Source organism: Sinocyclocheilus rhinocerous, unplaced genomic scaffold (assembly GCF_001515625.1).
Source record: "Sinocyclocheilus rhinocerous isolate Xijiao unplaced genomic scaffold, SAMN03320098_v1.1 scaffold1043, whole genome shotgun sequence".
Classification (NCBI taxonomy): Eukaryota; Metazoa; Chordata; class Actinopteri; order Cypriniformes; family Cyprinidae; genus Sinocyclocheilus; species Sinocyclocheilus rhinocerous.
In genome coordinates this window covers 1,711,640-1,727,659 of record NW_015642610.1, presented here as the reverse complement: position 1 = coordinate 1,727,659, position 16,020 = coordinate 1,711,640, and the positions used below count along the sequence as shown (strand labels likewise).

At 36.4% G+C, this 16,020-nt stretch overlaps 1 protein-coding gene across 1 annotated transcript in view; it reads right to left on the bottom strand.

Moving 5' to 3' along the window:
* Positions 1 to 12,664, bottom strand: part of LOC107756308 (SET-binding protein-like) — a 70,016-nt gene extending 57,352 nt beyond the window's left edge. Inside the window, exon 1 of the mRNA XM_016573352.1 lies at positions 12,081 to 12,664. The gene's annotated coding sequence lies outside the window, so the exon portion shown is untranslated. The remainder of the gene's footprint in view (positions 1 to 12,080) is intronic.
* Between the last annotated feature and the right edge of the window lie 3,356 nt (positions 12,665 to 16,020).

The window sequence follows — 16,020 nt, the reverse complement described above, 5'->3', positions numbered from 1 at the left end:
ATGACCAGCACCTGCCTGGGTCTGTGCGACTTCATCTATGGCTTTTCTCTTTGCTTTCACAAACCGATCCATCTCCCATTCTAAGTTACGTCCTTTGGGCAGAAAAAAGAAAATAAATAAAACAGTAAACTAAACAGCCAATCGCGTTTTTGACAACACTGTAGTGTAGTGTAGCGTTTTTTCATATCGCGATATCGCAAATGCAATTAATCGTTCAGCCCTAATTGGCACATAATTGCGACTTCATAACTATTATTTTTTGTAATTACAACTTAATATGTCACGATTTGACGGTTCTTATTTTAAACTTTAAACTATTTCACAGTTACTTCTTCCCACTGGTCGCTCTTTTGCGAATAACTTTCTCAGTTGGTCCACGGGCACATGATTTGGTCGCAATTTGTTTTTTTGCTACAACATGGGATTAATCAATGCATGCTGATGAACTTTTATCATAGTTTATAGTTATATGGAAACGAAAGAGGTTAAAGTTCAACCTGTTCTTTTTCTTTAGTAGTAGGCTATTATTTGTGATTTGAATTTTGTGAACGCGAGTTCCTCTTTTGCTGTGTTATAAGCCGCGGGCTTCGGATGCTTTCGCTTTTGAATTTGCGATCTTGTCACATTTTACAAGAAAAGATAATTGTGTGTTTTGCTTACATCTATACCTTTCACTTTTTAAGACTAAAACAAAACATGGATTCATTGTTATTCTTATTCTTAATTAAAAAGCACAACAACAATAAAACAGTAAGATACAATGACAAGCTTACAAAACGTTTATTAACAAAAATGAATAAGATAAGGCATGGCATACACCACATGCTGTATTATATACAGACTAATAAATTACAGAACGTTTAGCAAACACTGAGGAATCAAATAAAAAATAAATAAAAGAGAGCCTCCAAAGCATATCGTGAGGTAAACAGCAAAGATAACGCAAATGAAAACAAAAAGAAAAGTAAAACTAAACTTGCTGTCGGTGACAGTGTTTGCATGTTTTTTTCCCCACAAGAATACCAACATGTTCACCTTTGGTTTAAGAAGCAGTCTTTTACTTTAGCATGAAAACCATCCATCGTTTCCTCAATATGCGCGTCATTTTTGCTGCGTGCACCTTCACGCTCCTGCTGCCGCGGTGAGTATAAACCAGGCCTTACACTCGAAGCACTGCGCAGTTCAACGAGTAGCGTGGTTTCGTTTGCCGTTTGATGTTTCACATATGCAACAGAAATGGCAGCGCTTATGGAGTTAAACAATGCGGTGGTCACGCCAGTGCGACCGCTCACAAAATTTAGTCGCACAGGCAGAAAACATTTGGTCGCAGTCTGGAGCCCTGATCATGTATGTATGCATAGTTTAATACAAAGGGCCGAAAGCCAATCACACAGAGTATATTTTTCATTTAAAAACACGAGTTGCAGTGGAAATTAAGAAATGTTACAGGTTTATACAAATGTGTGATGTAATTGTAAAATCTTAAATGTATAAAAATGATTCTCTTTTTGGGAAACCCTGTGTTAAAAATTTGTGGAACAAATGTCATAATTGTATTGTAAATTACAGTAATATGACTTTTTCTAATCTGTTGAGTGTAATAATAACAATAAGCTATGTAAATACTACTGAAACTTTAAAACTGAAAAAAATAAATGTTTTTAAAGTTAAATATGCAGATGTGCCATTAAATTATTGAAATATTTACTTAAAATCTCAGGGGGTACTTCAAGTAAATAATTTAGGTCAAAGGGGTTCGGCTGACAAAAAAGTTTGAAAACCCCTGCTCTAGAAAATGCGCGAAATATGTGTTCTGTGTGAACGGCTTGGTTTCAGTTTTGACGTAAAAAAGATCTTCTCCGCATTGATGTTCTCTTTTCCCGCAATATTTGTAATTAACAACGCAGCAGCGCCGCATCTAGTGGCTTCAACTGGATAGGCTAACAAAAACATTAAAATGCAATGACACATCGTCATCGCATCTTGTGCGCCACTGATAAGGCTGCCTCCTTAACGCACACCTAAAATTAGAATGCAACGTTTTTGCATTCGAATGTGGATTTTTATTTTAAATTCAACGAATATTCGAAATTCGAATTTTTTTTTGACAGCCCTAGTTACTTCTTTTATTTTTTACTCTGGAAGCAGAAACGGGCAACCATCGTTTGGTCATTTAGAGTAGTGACAACCATATTCACTTCCCAAGTATTAAACTTTGCGTAATGCATCACGCACCTTTAGCGCTCCCTAATAATAATACCTCAAATTGAGTTTGTTGAGGTGTGGTGTGCTATTAATTTTCTTTACTGCAAGTGTCCTATCAGAACACCTTTTGTTTATAAACAGGAGTGATTTTTTTTCTGTACACACAACGATTCACATCCACAAGTATGGTTGTTCAAGAGCCTGTCTATAATCAGTGTGTTTCTTGGTTGTGTAAGTGTAATCTATACACTTGATCTATACATCTATACAAACATTATTCCCCTTACACAATACTAAACCCCAAGACCTAGTTTATGTAACAGAAAGCCCTGTCTGGCAGAGTGGGCATGCTAACTGCATACTAATCGTGTAAGAAAAGAGTCGGCTCATAAACAGGTTTATTATTATCACAAATATGCCCTGGGCAGACCGTGGGTAACTACAACACAAAGCAATTCTCTGTCAGCAGCACTGCCTGTGGCAGAATCAAGGGGGGGGGGGTATATTCAGATGCTCATACTCAAGGGGCTTTACATACTGATCTGCCCTCTTTTCTGATGCATCTCAATTAAGATGTTCAGAGCATCAGGGGGCAATTATCTGAACGAATCTCAACAAAATCAGCTCAACTGGGTTAATGATGACATAATGTTAAAAATCAAATCAAATGCCTGGTGTTTTAATAAGTTACTGAAAAGTTCACAATGAAACTGTAATCAGGGCTTAACAGCAAGGATAATCAGCTGACCTGGGGCCGGTTGAAAGAACTGCCAATATCCCTGTCTAGCCAGTGCTGTGATGTCACTAAATTTCATGCATACATGTTTATGCTTTAAAAACTTAAACACTTGGTTTTGTGCAATATATCAAACATTTCTGTCGTGAATTTAACTATTTAAACTAGTGTCCAAGTTATCTAACTAGACTTGCAATAATCTTGGTAATCAATAAAAACCAGTAAAATAATTGACAATTTGTATCGTTTTTCTATTAATAGAGCCTACTTCATTATATATGCACATTATTATACAATGGACATACAAAAATACATAACATTTAGCTTATTCTGCCATCATCTTCACTAGCTCATTTTTATTTAAAATATCTTTTAAATATTAATTTTCAAATTATTAAATATTTGGTCACTGAAGATGTTGGTATTGTCAGGGCAAAGAAAATCAGAACTCCTAAAAAAAACCTTACTGTTGATCCCTGATTATGACAGTATATATTAACAAGTGAGATGTATGTTCCGGGCTTCTTTCAAAGCCTGTGCTCTAAGAACTTTTTTGAACTGACACAATCTGAAGTCGGGTGTCACGACTGTCTGCTGTGGTGAGAGGATTCCTCTCTGTCCCAGTCCCTTTTAAGGCCATGAACAGAGAGCAGGCTTGAGGTAGACTCACAAATAGCCTTGCCAAACAACCATGGCCTCACACTTTGTTGAGATCCTGTGGTAAACACAAGAGGAAACTCTAAGAAGCTGTATCATCATCTTTTTGATAAGATACCAAAGGGATGCATTTAAACTCCTTTGAAATAATAAACATACTTTAATTCTAAATTGTTTACAATAATTGTTCCATAAGTTTTCTATTTTCTGCAGCCAAAAAACGGTCTTCAAACTTAAGTAGTTGTCTATTAAATGCAAGATCTTATTGTGAACAATTCCATCATGCATGTTTTTTTTCACCTTGTAATTTTTTAATCAAAATGTAATAACAAAATGTCAAAATGCTGAACTTCTCCAATCATTTAGTCCACTTAAAGGGATAGTTCATCAAAAAAAGTACATTTGGGCATGATTTACTCATCCTAATGTTGTTCCAAACCTGTATGAATTTCTTTAAATATTTTGAAGAATGCTGGTAACCAAACAGTTGACAGTAGCCACTGACTCCCATAGTAATTTTTCCTCATGCTATATGGAAGTCAATGGCTACCGTCAACTGTTTGGTCAAAATGCCTTCTTTTGTGTTCAACAGAAGAAAGAATCTGATACAGGTTTGGAACAACTTGAGGGTGAGAAATTATGACAGATTTTTCATTTTTGGGTGAGCTATCCCTTTAAATTCCACCCCTCCACAATCAACATCTTTCATTTTTTTTCTTTTTTGATAATCCGTTATACTCAGATGTACGTCACAATAAGGAAGAAAATATCTATCACTACTTCCTTTTCATTGCAACTTTAATTACCAAATAAAAAGCGCAGTAAAATCATTGCAATATTTACAGTGTTGCTATAGATATCGTAAATACTGGATATAGCTCCCAGCATATTGGCAAGAAACACTTGTCAGTTATATTTCCCATGGTGCTACGGGGGGCTGTGAGGGACAGAAGTTCAGTCAGTTCAATGTAATTTCTATAAACTGGAATTTTTTGGCAAGACATTATTTTCAGTGTTTTGTCAGCTTGAACAATCGAACACCCATGTACTCAGCAGCACACCATATTGAATAGGCTGTACTTTTCCCTCACAGGCTGATTTTCATTTGTGTTAAATCAAATAAGGCGTCTACTCTGGCTAACATCAATAGGCCCCTCAGAAATGGCACGGCTGACACATGCCCTGCAGTTCTACAAACGAAAGGAAACTTCACAATCCCGGCCACATTTGTTCAAGACAGACATCAATTGTCATGACACGGCTGAATTACACACTCTATGTGCCGTAGCTTTGGGCGGCTACACAAAGTATATTCTACAACAGTGGTGGGACGTAAATAAACACTCACTGGTCGTGTAAGGTTGCCAGTATTGAAACAGAATTAAACCAAATGTGTCTGCTGTCTAAAAATCGTTCTTTCTTTTCCAGCGCCTTGACCCGATGCAGTCACAAAGTGAAACAGGCTGACCATGATGTTAATTTCAAGGCCAGTTAGGAAACCTAGTTTCTTGAATGACTGAGCTGTCACAAAAGACAACACTGATGAGAAAAGGTGCTAAAGTGACATGAGGGGCATGGCAGAAATGATCTATACAATCCACCTCAAAAAGAAATAACAGATACAAGTAGGCCTGCAAAATAAACTGAATTGAAATCACAGCTGCCTTATATATATATTTTTTTTGACTAAGCCACAAAAAAAGTTAATTAAACATATATACTTCAAAATATACTTCATACTTGCACTCTTTGTAGTTAGTTACTACACAGTACTATTTTTATTGGCAGCAGACTGTGGGCAAAACACGACTCAAGTGACCACCGCCTTAAACACAACAAAACAGTCCTACATTAGCAACTGCTGACGTTCACCATTTTCACCAGTTTGCACCTTTCTAATGTAAGTCTATGAGGATCTGCGTGTTGTAGTTGTAGATGCAATTTTATGGAAATTACCCCCCAAAATACAATTTAAATTTCATTTAAAGAACCCAACATCACTTAATTTACATATTTATTGGGGTCGTAGAGGTGATATTAAAGTGCCCCTATTATGCCATTTCCAATATTGCCTTTCATGCAGTGTGTAATGTAGCTGTATGTGAATGTTAACGATCTGCAAATTTGCAAAGTCAAAAGTGCACAATAAATAAAGTTATTGTCTCCCAAAAGAAAGAATCGATTCTGAACAGCCTAAACGAGTCGTCAGTAATTCGAATCAAACTTCTGTGACGGCTACACGTCATGGGGTAACACATTTGCATAATGCCCGCCTACACTCTAAAAAAATGCTGGGTTAAATATAACCCAGCGCTGGGTTAAAAATAGGGCTGTGCGATTAATCGAAATCGTCATAAAATCGCGATTTGAGCTTGGGCGATTTCTAAATCGCTTTATAGCACGATTTTCCGCGCCCCCGACCTCCCGCATTATGCTATCCGAACCAATCAGAATGCAGCGCGCCTAAATGGAGCACGAGAACAGAACAGACCGGGCGAGCATACAAACGTAACGCCAGGTTCACACACTCCGTCTGTGGTGCGTATTTTTTCCGCGCCCATGTTAACGGATCGGAGCGTCCACACTGCACGCGATTGCGATCCGGCAGTGCGCTCCAGGAGCGGTGCGTCTGCAGCAGTCTTGCTGCGATCGTTTCCGCACAATCAAAATCGCAAAATTGATCAAAGAAATCGCAATAGGTTTTTTTTGTCCATATTGCACAGCCCTAGTTAAAAAGGGACAAGCCCAGCTATTGGGTTGTTTTGACCCAACCGCTGGGTCAAAACAACCCAATAGCTGGGTTTGTCCCTTTTTAACCCAGCATTTTTTTAGAGTGTATGTTCAATGTCGCACCCTCAAACACTGTAGCTTGTTTGTTTTCACTTCCGAAAGATTAGGCTGCAAAGAATCAGTTGTTAAAATACATTTTTTCCACTGTACCACAGCAGTACAACCCCAATCTTTTTTTGTGTTCCCATCATTTTACTGACCACTGCTTCTCTAATCTATCTTTTATTTTCTATCGAGCGTTCAATACAGAACTATGGCAATGGGCGCAATGTTTCAGACACGCGCTGTACATGGTAGACCAATCACAACAGACTGGGCTTTATGACCAATCAGAGCAGAGTCGGCTCACGGAAAGGAGGGGCTTAGAGAGACTGAACCTTAGAACTGCTTCTAACAAACTGTTTGAGAATCGTTGGAAAATGAGGTGATATTAAATGCATATTTTGAGAAAACAAAAGCGTTTTTTGACTTTGCATGCATATAAACCTGTTGTAGGAGACTCCCAAAACAATATTAGGAACCTTGAAAATGGCATAATAGGGGCACTTTAAATAAAGGACTCATAGTATCATAGTGAAACTGTTCACTTCATGTGTAAATGTTAGGAACAACAATACTGTTAACTTTCAAATAAAGCTTTTCTTTTATCAGTTGACTGTGAGAAGTGTCTGCCTCGATTCTGATTTGCAGTGTCTGCAGTTTTTAATCATGTTACTCTGTAATTTCACAATTTATTTTATTTAAAGGGATAGTTCACCCAAAAATGGAAATTGTCCTCATTTACTCACCCTCATGTTGTTCCAAACCTGAATGACTTGAACTAAAGATGAACTAAAGTCATACAAGTTTGGAATGACAGGTGAGAAAATGATGACAATTCATCTCATTTTTAGGTGAAATGATGGCAGATAAAAATGCTTAGCAATTTTGCACTTCATTCCATTCCATAAGAATGATATCCAGTCACTTCATGAGCATATTTTACTGAAAAATCACATGGTTCACAGAAATCACCTGCTTATTCCTGTGGGATGCTGTGCAAACCTTGCATGCATGTGAACAGTAATGAAGGTCAATTTGGAGGTATTCAATGCTATTGGTTGCTGGAGTTTTTTCATACCCTACTACAGATGACAGCTGCTGTTTAAGTGTGATCTTTTGCCCTTTTGTGATTTTAACTGCTTAGCAACAGCAAACTGAGGGTCAATGTTTACCACAGTGTGGTTCAAATCACAACTGGCATTGATGTATAAACATATTCAAACAATCATTTGTTTTACTATACTAAGAGATAAGGTTTACAGGTTTTTATCAAATTTAAGGATCAAGCATAAATCAAAGTCTGACTGATTAGCGCTTTGAATTAGACTACTGACAATACTGGCGAGATATCCATCAACACAATCCCTGGTGCCGGCCATTCCGAGTAACTGAAACACATCTGATACTGTCCTTCTGCAGCAAAGTTTCCAAATGTGCAGCCAATCCCACTTGAATTCACAGAAAACCAGCCGCCCTTGTCTTGTTTTCTTCGATGACAAAAGCAAATGGATTTCTGCCAAAATGTAAATTTTAAACTGAGGAGAGATCGGAATTTCGATCGCAGCAAAAACAAAATGGCTGTAGTCAAAAGGGGAAAAAAATGAAACGGCCCTCCTCCCCCTGTAGCTTGCTGCCAAAAGGTGTTCTTGTTCTGATATTTGGTTTGGAACGGCTGCCAAAAATTAGATATGTCCTTGGATATCTCCCTCTTTCCTTTGTCTCCTGTCAGGACTTGGCTGTCCTCCAGTGCAACTAGCCATAGCCAGGAACAGAGGGAGCTCCATTCACACACATAAACATCAATTTGTATTTATCCTTTGCTCAAATACTGTGGTCCTTTTGTGTAATCGCATATTCTATATACGGATACAATAGGTTTTCTGGAATCTTTTTGTGGGCAAGCGCTCCATAAGTAGATGTGTTTGTGTTTTGATAAACGTGATCAGTCTCCTCATCTGACCTGGGATCTTCCATTGGCTTTCTATGAAACGATGAAGACTTACTAACAGTTAGACTTGTGCCGGTATTCGGTAATGCGATATATCACGGTAATGAATGTGCACGATATTGTTATCGTGGGCACTTCTAAATACCGTGAATAATTATATATTACAAATCATTCCGAATTTTGAATGCATTTTAAGAATACTTTTCCCATCAACTTGTCAAAATGCACAACACCGCTGTATGCTGCGTGAAAGACGCATGTGCACTCTGATGTAAATAAGCGCGGACGAGAAGCACATGGCGGAACATGTGAGAGACGCTCTGGATGAAAGCGCACTTTCACTCTTTTTTTACATTTTAATCTGGACTACAACATGCCCTAGATATTGTTTGAAAGTGTTTTGATTCTTTATTGTTCGGTCACACTTTACATTAGGGCTTCATTAGTTAACATTAGCTTTTGCTCATTGTGAATGTTAATGCATTATCTAAGGTTAACTAATGAGGTCTTATTGTAAAGTGATACCTATTGGTCTTTATAGTTCTTTTGCACTTTAATCTGTGTAAAACTTTTAACTTTGTACATTTTTCTGTATTGCTTTATTGCATTTAAATGTTCAGTTATTTTTGTTATAAGAAAAAAGTTATTAAACCTGTTATACTGTATTATGACAGCACTTTTTTAAAACTAAATTTCAATATCGTGATAATACCGTATACCGTGATAAAAGCATTAGCAATTAATCGCAACATGAAAATTTGATACCGGCATATCCCTACTAACAGTTCCTCTTCCATTCTGAAACAACTAGCTATACAGTCATAGTCAGAACCACAGCACTCAAATCAAGATTTTATATTGTCCCAAAACTCCATAACTCTATATAGCCTCTATTCCTGACCATACACCATCAATTCAGTTCAAGTATTTCATAAGGCCTCAGTGAGGATAAAGGTTTAACCAATGCTTCTGACCAAACTCTTATGCAACCAAAGCATTGATTTTCCTCAAATTAGGCTAAATGCCAGATTTGCCTTCATATTCCTCTTTAGAACTTTTTTCTATTTGTGCTAACCGAAGCATAAATATTGAGGTCATGTCTTTATTAAGCAACAACACATGATCAATTATTATGAAAGTTGTTATAAGAGAACAGGATGGTTCACCCAAAAATGAAAATTCTGCATTCATGCACTCTCATGTCATTCCAAACCTGTAAGACTTTCTTTCTTCTGTGCATAGATATTCTGTGGACGATATTTTGAATAATGTTGGTAACCAAACAATTACTAGTGACTTCCATTGAGACACTTAGCAAAATATTTTCTTTTGTAAATTATGACAGAATTTTCATTTTTGGGTGAACAATCCATTTAAGGGAAGATATTCAAAGCATATCATTTGTCTTGCATCCTCAAATGGCATCAGTCTCCTAGAGGTTGTGTCAAAATTAAAGTTGTCATTAAATGGAAGTTGGGTAGATAGAAATTGTAGTCCATTACTGTGAGATTAATGATAAGCTAATAATTAATTAAATCATAAAAAAATGTAAAATCAAAATAAGTCATTTTAAAATAATATTAATCAAAATAAAACTTACTAAAAAATTGTAATATTTTATTTGTTTACCTGCATGTCATGTGACCATTAACCAACGTCAGAAAACCATGAACATGCAAATGTGATATTATGCACAAAATAATGTTCTTTTTAGCAACATCATATGACCCCTTTAAAATATTTATTTTAAAATCTCAGGGTACTTCAAGTAAATATATTAGGTGAAAGATGTGCTGATGACAAAAAAGTTTGGGAATGCCTCCATTATATGCAAGTAAGAAATAACTTGAATTTGTGCATTTAAATGTGTTTGAAAGACAAAAGCCTTAATAGTAATACATGGTTAAATAACCTACTGAGTGATAATTCAAATAAAACTGAATGTGTTCATCAGTGGTTGAAGCAATGTTCAAACACTTCTTAAACCTGAAATTATTTTTGTAAATCCAGTTGTCAAATGCTGGACTAGTGATTGGTCTTTGTGTGAATGTCCACAAAACTGGAAGACTTTCTAAGTGTATAAGTGGTAGGCTATTTTAGAAAGGAACATTTCAAATATGGAAAAGAGGAATTCGGGAGAATCAATAAATTATTAATAATGTATTGCCATTGTGTGAATAATATGTAATCATGTAATCAATAAAAAAAGCAACTGTAGTTTGATTACAAGTATTTTAAAATGTAATTTAATCTAATTACACGTACTTCATTTTTGGAATCTGATTACCCGGCTCTGGAAGTTGTGATAGTCGTTTTTCTATTGTGACATATATGACAAAAAGCTTCTTGAAAGAGAAAAAAAAATGATTTCATGGTGGCTTTAAAGGCACAATATGTAATTTTTTGCCACTAGAGGGTGCATATTCAAAACAAACAAAGAAACAAAGGCGTAGTTTGATGACGCCGTGACTGAGTGTGGAATCATGGGAGTTGTCGTCTTCATCACCACAGCCGAAGCAATCCAATGGGACTTGGGCAGAAATCATGTTCATGGATGAGTTAATGATTTATTAGCGTAGTAGAATGAAGCAGGGTGAGGCTGGAAGCCGTCGAGGCGAAACAAGGCCGCTGAATGAGCGTGACACACGGCTCGAAAGCAGCGGAGCTTTTATTATGCCACAGTCGACCGCATCCGCTCCTTCCGGTCGTGCGTATGTGGGACTGGATATTTTAATAAAAAAATCTTACATATTGTGCCTTTAACGTCGTAGTATGAAGCAGAGTGAGGCGGAAAGCCGTCAAAGCAAAACGAGGTTGCTGAACGAGCGCGACACACGGCTCGAAAGCAGCAGATTTGGGATAATGTAAGTACACAAGTCAGCAAAATATATAAAACTGTTCTAGTGGTTTTTAGATATATTAATAAAAAAAATCTTACATATTGTGCCTTTAAGTTTCCCTAAAGAACATTCTGTTTCAATCCAAAGATGCTGAAAACCACTCAGATCACTCATAACTCCTCCCCTTTCTGCAATTAGGCACAGATTTCAGCCAATCAAATGAGGGGCATGATACTAATTTAAGATCTGCTATTTATGGAGAATATTAATAATTACTTAAATCCCTCTTAAATTCTCGTTCTGAATAATATCTGATCTTGGTAAATGTCAGCAAAGATTAATTAAACAATGACAGATCAGATAGGAAACCAAACACTTAAGTTAACAGTTTCATTATTGCTACCCATCACAGAAAAATGTGGATGTGTCTCAAAACCTAGTGAGACTCCTACTTGACAGCATTTATGGGCAGCACAGTGCGTTCGATTGCCAACAAACACTGTCTAGGTCAGGGGTAGGCAAGTTTGGTCAGGGTGAGTTAGATAAACATTCACCTTTTGTAGTCTATGAAACTGTTACTCGTCAATGATTGCCATAAGTAATGATGGATATGTAGATTTTGCTGATTTAGGACAAATTAAACAAATATTCTAGAGTATTCCGTATAAATAAGGCAGACTGGCGACAGTCCACTTTTTTTTTCTTGTGGTTAAAATGGATCTCTGGAGAGATTTTTTTTTAGTGCAATGCAATGCAAAACAACCCGATCGGTTTACTCATTTCAATTAAATTATAAATGGTAATATCATAAAAATGGCATGTTGAAATGGTGGTTAAAGGAGTGCAGAGGTAATAAACTCACCCATTTCTGAAGCTCCTGCGGCTGCTGCTGCTGACGTCTAAGAGAGTAAATCCATCCACTAGATTATGTCAAGCACTTTACAATCCTTCAAACTCAAGCAAGCGGCGTTTTTATCGCTGCAAAAATGGCGTCAGTCGCAATCTCGGGTGAGATTTGTTTTTAGAAAGGAAAAACATAGATGAAGAGCGGTCGACTGGCGATCGATCAGTGGAGTGCGTCTGCAGATTCAGATGAAATGTGGACTGAAGTAGGAATATGGTGTGTACAGTCACAGCGCTGCGTTGCTTCCCTCTCAAATCATCAGACTCGGGGGTGGATCGAGCCTTCCCACTGCGGAGAAAACATATCTATCTACTCTTACGATCCTTAATAATATCCAAAGTCCTGCTTTAGATGACACACCGGAGCCGAGCGGATATGCAGACTCTGGCGTTCCCGTTTCTGGACGTGTTTGATCGGACTTGAGCGAGTGTGATGTGACTCTTGCTGGACTCCAGCAGTAGTTTTTGATAATGATCGGTGTGCTCAGCTCTCAGCCAAATGCTCTGAGTCTGACTGGCCCTGCTGATTGCTCTCCAGCGCCCTCTACCTGTAGCGCGCAACACTCGCGTTTGTCTGTCTGTTTGTTTGTTTTTGTTTGTTTGTTTATAAAACATTTTTGTCTATTCATCTATTTTTCCTTGTAGTGCAAAATTATTATTTATGTATGTATGTGTTTGTTTGTGTGTATCACACAAGTTTATTTGTTAATTATTATTTATTCATTATTTTTCTAATTATTAATTGTTTGCTTGTAGGTCAAAATATGTCTATTTATTTATTTGTCTGTTTGCTTGTAGTGCAAAATATTTGTTTATTTGTAGTGCAAAAAGTGTATTAATTATTAATTTTTTTCTGTTTGCTCAAAATATGTATATTTCGTTTTATCTGTTTGCTTGTAGTGCAAAATATTTGTTTGTTTTTATCTGTTTGCTTGTAGTGCAAAATATTTGTTTATTTGTAGTGCAAAAAGTTTATTAATTATTTTTTTCTGTTTGCTCAAAATATGTACATTTCGTTTTATCTGTTTGCTTGTAGTGCAAAATATTTGTTTGTTTTTATCTGTTTGCTTGTAGTGCAAAATATTTGTTTGTTTTCATCTGTTTGCTTGTAGTGCAAAATATGTGTTTGTTTTTATCTGTTTGCTTGTAGTGCAAAATATTTATTTAGTCATTTTTATTTACTTATTTTTATGATTTATTTATTTATTTATTTGTAGTGGGAAAATGTTTGTTTGTTTGTTTGTTTGTTTGTTTGTTTAACAAGCATAATATGTCCTGTTTTTTATGTAGGCTACATTTTTCTGTTAAGGCAGTATTATACATTTACTATACTATCACATAAAACTGCATTTGTCCTTGACGTTTTCGTTGCTGGTTTCTTTGTGTTTAAGCAAAGACTTCATTGATTTTCAATACCCATCCATTTAGCACATTATAGCTTGTTAATCTTTTCAGTCAGTCAGCAGATACACTATATATCATGCAGTCCAAATCCATTATTATGGATAAAGCAGCTCGCATACAACCTTTTTATTTTTATTCTTCTCTCTCAAAGTGACTATACTACTATCACTCTGGCAGACTGAAATAGTTTTGTTTGGCATGGTTTGGGTCACGCTTGCCAACTCACATTTTAAAAAAAACATAAATAGTAGTAAATAGTGACTACGTTTGATTTAAAGAAAGCTTATTTAATAGTGAACTGTCATCACTCATCCCCCACATTATTCACCTCGTCTGGCCTTTAGACAGGATGGGTGTTTTTTTTTATCTGAGCTGTGTATTGATTGAGAGAATATATCATGCAGTCCAAATCCATTATTATGGATAAAGCAGCTCGCATACAACCTTTTTATTTTTATTCTTCTCTCTCAAAGTGACTATACTACTATCACTCTGGCAGACTGAAATAGTTTTGTTTGGCATGGTTTGGGTCACGCTTGCCAACTCACATTTAAAAAAAAACATAAATAGTAGTAAATAGTGACTACGTTTGATTTAAAGAAAGCATATTTAATAGTGAACTGTCATCACTCATCCCCCACATTATTCACCTCGTCTGGCCTTTAGACAGGATGGGTGTTTTTTTTTATCTGAGCTGTGTATTGATTGAGAGAGAATGTAATGACACTCTGAGACCTCTTCAATATAGAGGTCAGCTGCTGCTCCCCTGACGGCCAATCAGTGTTTCGACTGTGTTAGTAAATAGTTCTCATTGGTCAACCTTGAAAATCAATGGCACTGCCGATTATTCAAAGAGGTTCAATGATTTTTCTAGTGGAAAAAAAGTTGCCATGGATACCACATGTAAAGACTTTAGAGGTTTGTGGGATGTGCATGGACTACTGAGTTTAATAAAGGATCATGGAAATTATATTGTGCACCTAGATATTTATATGCCTGTCTCATGCCTGGATCATTTATAAAGAATATATCATTTAAAGACAGAAAGTGAGAGCGATTGTTGAGTTACAGTCCTCAGAACTGTGAAGAGGCCGATAGGTGAGAGGTCTTGATGTGCTGTTTGTTTCTCACACTAATATGTGGTTTTAGTGTAAGAAGCGCAGCACTTGAGCAGACATGTTACATGCAGAGTCTCAAGAAGCAACGGCTGTTGGTTGCAGCATACATTTCCAGGATTGTGGCTTACATTGCTGAAATGTTGTAGTATAACTCAATATTTGAAAGACGTAAAGCTTTATGAGATTGTGAGCAATTGACCAGCTCCTTTATGGGTTTGAGAATCACATATGTTTAACCTATTTACGAGTTTCATCATTCTAAGCATATTTCTTAGACAGCTTGGGCGTGAACCAGTTTACAAAATGTCATTTTCAGAAAAGATTTGTTAGCTATGGTTTCGCTAACTACATTTGAAATGCAAAAATACCTGTCAATATCACCCCATGACAAAACGCTCCAAAAAGCTTTTAAAGGTTTCATTTTGCAGTTTCACAATTATTTTGCTCACCTGTTCTTCAGAATGACTGTTCAGACCGAGGATGATGATCTCGTTCTCCTATTTACTCAACATCACAGTTTCTGCCTGTTCACTATTAAATCTAGAAGTTGTGAAATGAACAATCATATGCTCCACAGAGAAGATGATCACTGAAACGTAAAGCTATGTTGACAATGGGCCCACAAGTGTTCAAATCTTTCTGTCAAACAAAACCGATTGAAAAAAACAATCAAGATTGAAGAATCATGTTCATACAGAAGAACACCCTTAGTGTTGTAACCCTAGCAAAACATACAAGCAAATAATAGATAGGATAAAAGAAAGATAGAAAACATAAATGAATAAGAGAAAGATAAAATTGAAATTGATTTTGTTCACTGCTGCTTTCAATAAATGTGTAAACTTAAATAAATGTTTGCAAAAACTTATTTGATTCCAATGAAATTTTTTGTTTTGTTACAGATATTTTGCTTTATATTCAGAGCACTGACTAAATCAAACAAATGCGCTGCATCTCCCATTTCAAATGAGGCCAGTCTGATACAACTGATACAAAATGAGTCACTGGTGTTTCTCAAGCAAATTACTGGCTATAAGATTTACTTCTCACCAATCAAAAACTCACTTCTTCACAATATTGGATGCCATTTTCATTATAAACCCCCAGAAGTCATTCTGTAATTTTGGGACATTGGGTTCAGCAGCAGTTAAGAATTTATCTGATGGGGTTAGTGCACAAAACCACAAATGTGTTTATCAAAGTCAGAGGAAGTGGGCGTCTTCATAAGAACAGAGCTTGTGCTAAACCACTTCCTGTTGAGATGGGAGACTTCAGATGGTGATAGAAGGCGTACAGTAAACAAGTCAAACAAAAAGGTATCTAGGGGGGATTATGTTTTAAAAGAACAACCGTGTGATAATTACACCTTTGTTAAAC